This window comes from Dysidea avara, chromosome 1 (assembly GCF_963678975.1).
Source record: "Dysidea avara chromosome 1, odDysAvar1.4, whole genome shotgun sequence".
Lineage (NCBI taxonomy): Eukaryota > Metazoa > Porifera > Demospongiae > Dictyoceratida > Dysideidae > Dysidea > Dysidea avara.
In genome coordinates, this window is record NC_089272.1 from 18,440,618 (window position 1) to 18,452,105 (window position 11,488).

An 11,488-nucleotide genomic window follows, 5' to 3' on the forward strand; every position below is an offset into this window, starting at 1 on the left:
ACACAAAATGCCTTGAGCGGGAATCGAACCCAGGACCTCCAGTGCTTGAGCCCAGAGTCCTACCTATTGCGCTACGTGGCTCCCAGCTACCCAACTCCCTTAGTTTCTACTTTATATGTCTCCGAGTGGAATAACTTCTATATAGTATATATTGAAGATGAAGAAGAAACTAAAGTTGAATCCGATCCTAACCCTAACACTAGAGCTACTTTTCTCGCCCCCTAAAGTTGAATGCTCGGGGCAACCTACTAGACGCATTCCCTAAAGTTGAATAGTCGGGGCAACCTACTAGACGTGTGCTCTAAAGTCGAATACTCGGGGCATAGCATACAACTAGTGAACTTGATAGTGAGAATCTAGTGGACTGCCGGAACAATAACACTGACAAAATATTTCCGGCTGCCGGAACAATAGCAACTTCGTATTTACAAATCTTCAATATCTGACTTGGCTTGGCTGCAGGTAGGGACGAGTCTATTATGCTGGATTCAGCCGGAATAATTTTGGGAATAATACGTAGTGGAAAGAATTAAGGAATATTTCCGAATAATCGGATAAATTCCAGGAATAATTAGTGCAAAATTATAAGTTTGTCTTGTAGTGTAATGCAAAAATCTTTTGGATACAACACTGAAACAGTGCAAGCATAAAAACAGTTGAAAAGATCGAGATACTCTACAGTCACTTACTCTAATAGAGCAGTCACTTATACTGTAATAGAGCAGTCAACTTCGAGTCCATAATTCTAATACAACAGACACTTATGTAAAACTCTAACTAATATGCTTGCTTTCGCACAAATTCCTGGAATAATTTTGGGAATAATAGGTCAATTTAGAAAGAATTGCCAGAAAGAAAAATTGGAAGATTAAAAAGCATAATAGATTCCTGCCTAACTGCAGGCTACTTTACCGTGCTCTTTGGGAGGATTGGGCTTGCATGAAGCTACCAGTACCTCTTCGGCAGCCTTTTTAGGCTCTTGTTTCAGCTCCCAAGAATTGTGTTCTCCTATGCTCCGGTATTTTAGTGGGTGTCCAGTGGCGTAGCCAGGAAATTTTATTTACTGAGGCAAAGTTTATTCATTGAAATAATTGAGAGGGTCAGCTTCTGACTCAACTGATTCACGCATACTTTCAGCATTGAGTGCACTGTTAAAAATAAAGAGTAACCAACACTCTGAGAGTTCCCAGTGTAGGGAGGATTTAACACCCCATGGAGAGTGACCAACACTCTGAAGAGAATAACCATTACTCTGAAGAGTAAGTGACACCACCTTCAGAGCATGGGTTACTCCCCAGTTATAATTACTCCTTTGGAGTAATGGTTACTCTCCAGGGGTGTTAAATCCTCCCTACACTGGGAACTCCTTGAGAGTTGTGGTTACTCTTCATTTTAACAGTGTGGTACAGCATTTGCAGGTTGACTCTCTGTTTGGATGAAAGAAATTGTTTCAGAAGACTCTGAACATTTTCTACACGTCATAAGTAATGTTCCAGCTTAGTTAATGCTACAGTATAAGTATACCATGCTTCAATTTTTAGACTAGTGTAATTGCACTCAACACAAAAACTGAATCAAATTATATACTCCGGAGATATTTTGAGTGATCAGGCCATCATGGACTGCAATGACAGTCATAGTCAAGCACACTACTTTTTCAGCATTGATCTGCTTTGTTGTTTTAAGTCAGAGATTATCTCTTTGATGTGATGTTCAACTGCATGTGCTAATCATGTCAAGTTAGTGCAGTCTAGGGGCATGCTCCTTTAAGGAATTTTTGAAAATATATGCTTTGAAATTACATGTGGAGGCTATTTTTATTGTAACTACTAATACATGATATGCATGATCAATTGATTAACATAAATTTAAATGATTTAGACCAAGCAGTGTAATAACAGTGGCTATAATCTGTACCGAATGTTCTATTAGAGTATATTATGATGACTGCTCTATTAGAGTATCTCGATCTTTTTACAAACTCAAGTAGCTGAAAAGTGTGACCACCCAATGCCGGACTGTGTCACCAAGGGTTCTTTCCCTGCTTAGTACTACAGCCATAGATACTATTGTCTATTGTGTGTGGTAGAGTAATGCTGTCTAGTAATGTTTGAGTAGAAAATTCGGGGTGCCAAAACTCAGGACTGCTCATCCTGTTCAGTTGAGCATTTTTTTAACCGAGGCAGCTGCCTCGGTTGCCTCAATGGTAGCTACGCCACTGGCGTCCTGATATGTTTCCTTCCATCCCAGATCAGGATATTGCTACCTCAATTCTGCTTCCCTTGATTATAGCAGTGATTCCCTTCCTGATCTTATCCATCCAGTTTGTGAGCAGCGTATTTTACAACATGAACTTGATATTGCTCGTCAGACCTTTTTGCTTAATTCACTTACCATTGGGGACCAAGCCAGAATTCATTCAATTGCTGCAGACCCCTGTACCAGTTCATGGCTTCGGACCATTCCTTGTGATTCTTTGGGCCTATCCATATCCTCACAGGAGTTTGTATGTTCACTTCGATACTGGCTTGGTGTCCCTCTCTTTTCTGGTACTTCTCCAGTTCGCTGCCGATGTTGTAGAGTTGTCGATCAATTTAGTGATCATCTACTGGGTTGTGGACATGGACTCATGCGTATAGGTAGGCGCGATGTTTTATGTGATGTGATCTATCATGCTTTACTTCAGGACAACACTGGTTGCCGTAAAGAGCAACGGTATCCTGGCTCCCGATTGGATTGCCCGGGTGATGTTTTTCACTCTGACTTTGTGCATGGGAAACCTGCATACTTCGATGTTACTGTGCGTTGTCCGTTACAGGAATCTTTGTTGGGTCGGTCTGCAGTTTCAGCAGATGTGGCTGTTGCTTAGGGACAAAAAGACAAGGATGTTCACCATGATAATCTTGTGCAGGCTGCTGGAGGTGTCTTTGTCCCCCTGGTGGGTGAGTCCTTGGGTTTGTGGTCTACTGCTATAGTCGTCCTGTCTTTCAGGATATTGCGTTTTACTGTTTTTGCTGTCTATCGCTACTCCAAAACCACTTACCGAAAATCGCTGAAACTTTAAGTCTGTTAGCTTTTCCCTCTAAATAGCAACAATCTCATAAAGCGAAATTGTAGCTATACAAGTCGGGTTTTCGCTCATCGGGTCACATATGTTTATAAATGACGAGAGTTTTTGCTATATCTTCAAAGAAATGCCTTTTCAAGCTGCAGTGCGCACTCTTACTAACTGTATTCTAAACTAAAATCATCAGTGGCTGCATTGTCTAGAGCAATTTCCAGCCGTAGCATCGTGAAAACGAAACTTCGGATTCTAAAAAGTTTTGATGCCTCTGGAGTAGGGCTGAGCGATAGTGAAATTTTCACCGTCCGAACGATATCAAGACACTGTTCACGATAGACGATAGTAAAACGAGTTATAATTGACCTATTTCCTATTAGTTGCCTTCAAAGAGAGTTATTATTATTATTATTGTTACTGAGCAGACAGCACAGCTGATATGCTCAGGAAAAAAAGCAATCATAAAATGAATTTAGCTACGTAGTTACAAAGATTATACAGTTATTGAGTTCCATACAATGTTTGCAGTTCCGCTGAAAAAGAGTCAATATTGTTGCTCTCAATGACGGAAGATGGTAAGTTGTTCCAATCCTTAATTGATCTGGAGAAAAAGCTCTGTTGGTATGAATAGGTGGATGAGTTTGGTAGAATAAAACGATGTGGGTGATATAGTCTGGTGGATCTTGTCATTGAAATAAAATGAGGAGGAATTGACAGTGAATAATGTTGAGAGAGATAACCATCATTAACAATTGTGATGAAAAGATGTACAACAAAACAAATAGGCATGTGTATAATTTTAAAAAGTGCTTGTAATCTGGATATTTTACGTCTCAGCTGAAGGCTTGGCCAAGAAAGATGCTGTAACATAGCTGTGACTGAGCTGAATCGATTGAAATCATTTAGGACCCATCTAGCTGCCCTACGCTGTACTTTCTCTAGCTGTTGAATATTGTTATGGTGGTATGGGTCCCAGATGACTGCAGCGTATTCCATTGACGGTCGTACTATCGTAAGGTAGGCTGTTGCTTTGATGTTAGATGAACAGCAACTCAGATTGCGTTTCAAGAAGTTTATTATTATTATTATATTTGTTACTGTGCAGAAATCAAAAAGATTGTTGTGCACAGGTGTGATCATAATGAATGTTCAGGTTAGTACAAAACTCATCTAAGGTAGGGGAGTGAATTACAAAGGGGGAGAGTGTGTTCCAGAGTCTGATTGTAGAAGGGAAAAAGGAAAATTTATAAGAATCAATCATAGTGTCAAGCTGTTTATAATAACCTTCCCTTGATGGACGATGATTAGGTATTAGATCATTTGTGGGTATACTTAGATTGCCATTAATTATCTTATACATTGTAGTTATCTTAGACTTGTTTCTTCTTTCTTCGAGGGTAGGTAAATTTAATGATGACATCATTGTTGTTACACTACTAAATCCAGAAAAATCATTGTAGCAAAATCTAGCTGCTCTCCTTTGGATGGACTCAAGTTGGTTTATGTTGGTGTGGGTGTGGGGGGCCCAGATAGAGGATGTATATTCAACAATGGGACGGACCATCATCTTATAACAATTGCTCTTAACAGAAACAGGGCATTGGTGAAGGTTACGGCACAAGAATCCATTAACCTGGTTTGCTTTGCTAGTGACTCTTTGAATGTGTTCATTCCATGATAGTTTCTGGTCAATGGTGATCCCGAGATATTTCGTGTGAGGAACCTCAGAGATGATAGAATTCTCCAGATGATAGCTATGAATGATGGGATTTCTTTTATTGGTAATTCTCAAGTGTTCGCATTTCTTAATGTTAAATTCCATCAGCCAAGTATGAGCCCACTCAATGAGTTTGTCAAGATCCTGTTGTAGGGCTATACAATCTGATTCGGAATGTATGTAGGAGTACAGTAGAACATCATCTGCATACAGTTTAATCTTACTATTGACACAAGCAGGGAGATCATTTATGTACAGTAAAAACAGAAGTGGTGCGATTACAGTACCTTGGGGTACACCAGAGAGAACTTGTTTAGAGTAGCTGTTTTTCCCTTCTAGCACTACATACTGGGATCTGCAAGTTAAGAAGGACTTAATCCACAATAGGATAGATCCATCAATCCCATAATGTTGAAGCTTGAGGTAGAGTCGGGAATGTGGAACCTTATCAAAGGCCTTACTGAAGTCAAGTAGGAGTACATCACACTGCATGGCCCTTATGATTCAAACACTTGGCAAAGTCATTAACCATGGAAATTAATTGTGTTTCACAGCTCCTTTTGTGATGGAAACTGTGTTGTTCATCACATAAAATGTTAAAAGATGATAGATGATTAGACACACTTGAATATACTATATGCTCTAATATTTTACAGCAGATACACATAAGGGACACAGGTCTATAGTTGCATGGGTCTGATTTATTACCTTTCTTATAAATAGGAACTACCTTCGCAGTTTTCCAGATACTTGGTAGTGTACCTTGATCTAAAGAAGCCTGGAAGATCAATGATAAGGCTGGGGAGATTTCATATGACACTTCTTTAAGAAAACGGGCAGGAAGGTTGTCAGGCCCAGATGCCTTATGTTGTTGGATGTTGGATAGTAGTTGGTATATGCCATCCACATGTATCTGAATTGGTGATATGCTAGGTGTTGGATCAGTACTTAGCGTAGGAAAGTGACTGACATCTTCATTGGTGAAAACAGAGGAGAATAATCTGCTAAGAGGTTTGCTTTGTCTGTAGCATCCACAAATGTTTCACCCTGATGTTTGAGGGTGCCCACTCCAACAGAATCTTGTCTTTTATTCTTAATGAAAGACCACAGACGTTTAATAATTGTGTTCTTATTAGGATTAACAAGGTTGGATACATATCTATTAAAAGCTGTACGACATTCGCGCTGGGACTGTCTTTTAAGATCGTAATACTTAGACCAGTCTGTTGATAGGTTAGAACGTCTAGCTTGATTGTATGCACATTGCTTTCTGCGGGTCAGTCTCTTAATGTAATTATTGATCCAAGGGTGCTTAGATTTGGAAGAAATTAGTTTGGTTGGGACTGAATCCATACAGGTATTACAAATGGACAGAAATTCATTCCATAAAACATCAACAGAAGTTGAACTTGAGTGGTTATTGAGAAAGTCCTCACAGAGTGTTTGAATGTTGCTTCGGATAATGTTAAAGTCAGCTTGGGCCCACAGATAGATTATTCTTTTAGATGGGGAGGAGAGGTTTGCTATAACAGATGAGACAACAAGAACTGCTTAATGTTCTATTGGCCTTAGCAGCTATATTACTAATATGTGGAGACCATGATAGAGGTGTAGTAAGGAGGGATGTACCCATGCATGAATTTTGTATAAGATATTAAACAGCCTTTTAGACTGATTCTTGTTCCAAAAAGTTATTATTTTAAAGTATTTTGCAGATATTTCTCCGTGGATATACTGTCCGATAGTAAATTTTCAAGCGATATAGGCGATACCTATAGTGATACTATCCCGATATTCCGATATGCACATACTATCCCCCAGCCCTACTCTGAAACACATCATGGGCGGATCCATAGTTTGGAAGGGGGTGCATTTTGCTGAAAAGTTAACGAACAAAAAAAACAAGAGGCCACAGTAATAATGACTGTCCTTTACTAGGGTCACATGAGAATCGATATTGTTACGTGGGAATTTATTAACGCTAGTGATGTAGCTTTTTCGTGAGCCACGCCCACTTATATCGTTACAAACATACGAATATAGCCACACTCATTTATTACTAAATGCAGTCTGTAGCACAAAACCGCTTCGGTTGCTGTTTGCAAGCTTACTTGGAGCCACGCCCAGTAATCGATTATTTTACGAGTTGTGCATAGTGTAATCTTGCAGCTGGATAAGTACTTTTATGAGCCACACCCACTTTAATATATAGGGAAATTGTGATACTAGATGTGAACGAAGCCACACCCAATTGCTGTCTGTTAACTTACAGTAGCTATGTGGAACCAAATCCACTGACTGGTTTTAAATTATAAACTTACCGGCTTAGTTATCACATAACTACTCATTTATTCAACACGAATCGAACACTCAAAACGTAATCTCGCTCGCTCGAGACTACCCGAAATATAGCTTTTATCGCACGCCTGGGATTAATTAATCTGAGTCACCATTAGAAGCAGCGAACGGACACCATTAACTACGCCACAATAACAAACTCACCAGTGAGATGTGCCTTTTGGAGTTCCGACGAATATAGGTCCTCTACGCCTTGTCTCTTCTTTCATCTTCAATCAGGCTGCTTGTCTTCTTCATTCAACGAAACCATATCGAGGCGTTAATTTTCCCGTATCAACACTTTCTTTAAGCAGCGTAATAGACGCCACAAGATTATTTAAGGCACTTAGACTATGCTACTGTACGGAGGTACTGTTACTAGATAGCTACCTGTATCGACACGATAGGTCACAATATCAAACAATAATATTAACACTCATTCTTTATTTTACGCATTGTCAATCTATCAATTGAAACCACGATGATTTAAATTGAACATTGATAAATCAGTTTGTATGTTGATTGGTACACGACAAAGAGTTAGTGGTGGGACTTTATGCTTGTCACTAAATGACAGTATGTTGAAGCAAGTGACATCAACCAAGTATCTAGGTTTGTTTATAGATCAATATTTAACTTGGCAAAATCATATAGATTATGTTTTGAAAAGAGTGAGGGGAAAAATCTACTCTATTAATCGTCTAAAACCTCCTCCTACTGTCAGGAAGTTACTGTACCAGGTGTATCTTCTGCCCATTCTAGAATATTGTGATGTGGTGTGGCAACCAACAAATGCAAACCAAACTAGACGTTTAGAAAGATTTCACTCTAAGTATATTTTTCTTTGTAATGACTCATCTATCTCAGGACAGTCCCTTACTGAACGACGCAAGTTTCATACCATTCTACAAACTTACAAAGTATTGCACAAGTTGGCTCCAGATTATCTCCATGGCATATTTGAATATGCTGTTAAGGCCAATGAAATTTGATTAGCAGTTTCGCGTCATCGCCCGCATGCTTTTGATACACCCGCATGGAATTTCATTATTGGTATTTCACATCGAAATACTCTAATAAAGCAGTCCCTTTTATTCTAATAGAGCAATCAGCTATACTCTAATGGAAAAATCACTTGTTTAGGAGTTACAGAATTAACTGAATATTCTAGTAACGTACTTTAGCTAATGCAAGAGTAATCAATGTAGATCTCACTGTTTTTTGGCAGAAATCTTCATGTTTGGATGTGTATTGTGCATAATGAATAATGAATAATAACCGCCCGCCCGCATCAAATTTTCAAAAATCTGAGCGAGAAACTGGTAATCAAGTTTCATTGGCCTAATGTTACGGGACGTATCAGCAGAAATGCTCATCGCTTGTTTGTTCCACAGCTACGGACTAATTATGGGAAAAGAAGCTTATATTACAGAGGTACTATATTGTGGAACGCTCTGCCAGCTGCTTTGTATCACGCATCAACTTTATTTCAATTCAGGAGTAGCTATTTAGAACAATATAATTGTAGTTAATATTAATTTGTAAATGTATGTAGTTTTATACATGTATGCTGTATACAGGGCGTAGCTGAAAAACAGCTTTGCTGATGCTACCTTCCCTGTTTAAATAAATTGAAGAAAAAAAATGACACTCCCCTTTTACCGGGGGGTCCGCCACTTTCTCGAAGGGCGTACGAGATTTCGAAATCACAGTGATTTCTCTGAAATCAATGATTTCATTAGTGATTTCATGATTTCAATTGTGATTTCGTGATTTCAATTTTGATTTCGTGATTTCCGTGATTTCACCATTGTTGACTCTCATGGAGCTAGAACAGGTCCAGAAGCTTCGTCATCAGTAAACTGGATGGTAAAAGTTATATCTTCACTAGAGTCTAGTTCGTAAGCAAAGATGCTGCATGGGGCCAAAGCCGTCTGGCTGAGATGATTCCAGGCACCAGTAGCGGTGATGGTTTGTGGTTGTGGTCGTACGGTAGTGCTGATGATTAACAGGCAAGCTAACAGTGTAAAGAGGCTGTCTAAAAATGAATAGAAGCCGTCCCAGAACTTCGTGCATAAGTTATATTCTAACAAGGGTAAAAAAAATAATAGGCGTGGATAAAGGAATGCCGCACTAGCCTAGTTATAGCTAGCCGCCGGCATTTTTACGCGACTTATCTGCAGCCTATCAATACCATTATCCTCTTAGCCACACAATGTTCAACTAGACACCACTACCCATAGGCGGATCTAGGAAGCACTGTCAGGGGGGGCCAAGGGGGGGCAAAAAGTTTTAGTGTACAACAGTGTCTATCCCACTAAGAGGAATTCTAGTACACAGGTTATACTCAGTTGCATAATTATATTCAGTATAGCTGGATGAATGATAGACATACAATTGTAAGATTGTAGTTAGAGAAATTTTTTAAAAATTAGACCTCCTAGGTTTGGATTTGGGAGCATTTTTGGTAACATTTAGCTAAAAAGTGTATGCTTGCAATGTATATAAAGATTAGTTAGCCTATCTGAGATAAAACCTGTTTGATGGTAAAATGTGCTAAATCAAAATAGCTATAAAGGTGTACGTAGCTAGTATTGTTATAATGACATTAGAATTGTGACTGTTCTATTAGAGTAGTGACTGCTCTATTAGAGTATCTCGATCTTCGCACAAAAACTTAAACTTACTTTCTTTACAGTGTACAGTATAACTGTAAAGTACATTTATAACTGTTGTCTTCTATTTGCCCATTGGCTTTCTATACTTCTGAATACAGTGTGAATGCATGATTCCAGTTTCTGGTATCAATATAGTACTGTGAATCCAAGGGGGGGCAATGGAAGGGCCAGGGGGGGCACAGCACCCCTTGGCCCCCCTCAGATCCGCCTATGCCACTACCCTTACCACTTCATCCAGGTACTTAGCTACATGAACCGGCATTCCTTCTTTCCAAGAGCTGTCATCGACTGGAATAATTTGCCAACTTCAGTGATTGAGTCAGAAAGCATGCATTATCAAAAAGCTACTACATACTTGTGCTGTAAAGTAAAAATGGTATAGGCAATGTTAGGCATTGTCGAGTATTGTCTTTACCCAGTAGATATAATAAAGCAGTACTGTTGTTATCTTGTGTATTTTTTCCTTGGAGCATTACTCACGTCCCCTTGGCACATCGGCATGCCCAGCAATAATAATAATAAAAGTAGCTGATGGTGATACATGTGATTAATTAAGTATATTGGAATTGGTTACTATTACATGGTTACGTGTCATCAGTGGGTCCACATTATTTCAGTTACACTTTTATCACTGAGTCATGGTGAATTTAAAACAGTATCTTTGGTAGGAGATAGACTTGGACTCAATCAGTAATGATTAGGTAATGAAAAAGGTGTAAAATTATTTACAAAAATAGATAACAAACAAGTACACAGAAAAGTTAAGCACAAAAGAATACAAAGACTAGCAAATTACAAACTACCACACTAATTACAATAAACTAAACTACTTACAAGCTACACCTACTTAACTACATTATAAAACCTAAACAAAATCTATAATGTACTCCGAGCAAAGAGCATAGTGTCTGAGGACCATTTTGGCATTGTATTTCCATAAAGTCACTGATTAGGTAATTGTTCTCCGTAAAATTTGTGTGCTATACACTGTTAGCTCCAATGCATCCTGCATTATCAGTTCTTCAGATAATATAATGCAAACCAGTATGATGCATTGCCAGCAATGAACATACATGCAAAATTTAGCAGAACTTATAAACCTTATCTGATCAATATGTGATGTATTTAATCTGCATGAAGCTGACTTAGCTATATGCAGAAAGATAGCTACTTATATGTATTACCTACCAGTTTTATAATACACAATAGATTAAATCACACCTGAAAGTTGACATAAACAATATCTCTGCTAACATCAGTAACGTGCACATCCCTTCCTTCACAATGGTATTGAAAACTGGAATGGCTCTCTGTTAACAACCCTGATCTCATTTCATATTGACTAACAACCACAGTGGCAGGAAATACCTAAGTACATAGTCAACTGATCTGGATACATCCATGGTCTTCATTGTGTATGCCAGGATTGTTTTATATGAAATGTTTGCTTGCGAGTTATGTAAAGATGTTTAGTGGGTCAGCTGAACAAGCAGAATCATATTATGTGAGCTAATCTTTGAAAAGTTACACCTAGTAGCTAGTTACTAACCAGTACTGACATACATATTTTCTAGACAAGCTGCATAATTATTTGTCCTGAAGCTAAGGCTGGGAACTACTTTCTTTGCAAAAGTGTGCTTATAGTTTGCAGCCCTTCTACATGGTTTACCCGTTTCATCATTAACCCATGCAGTC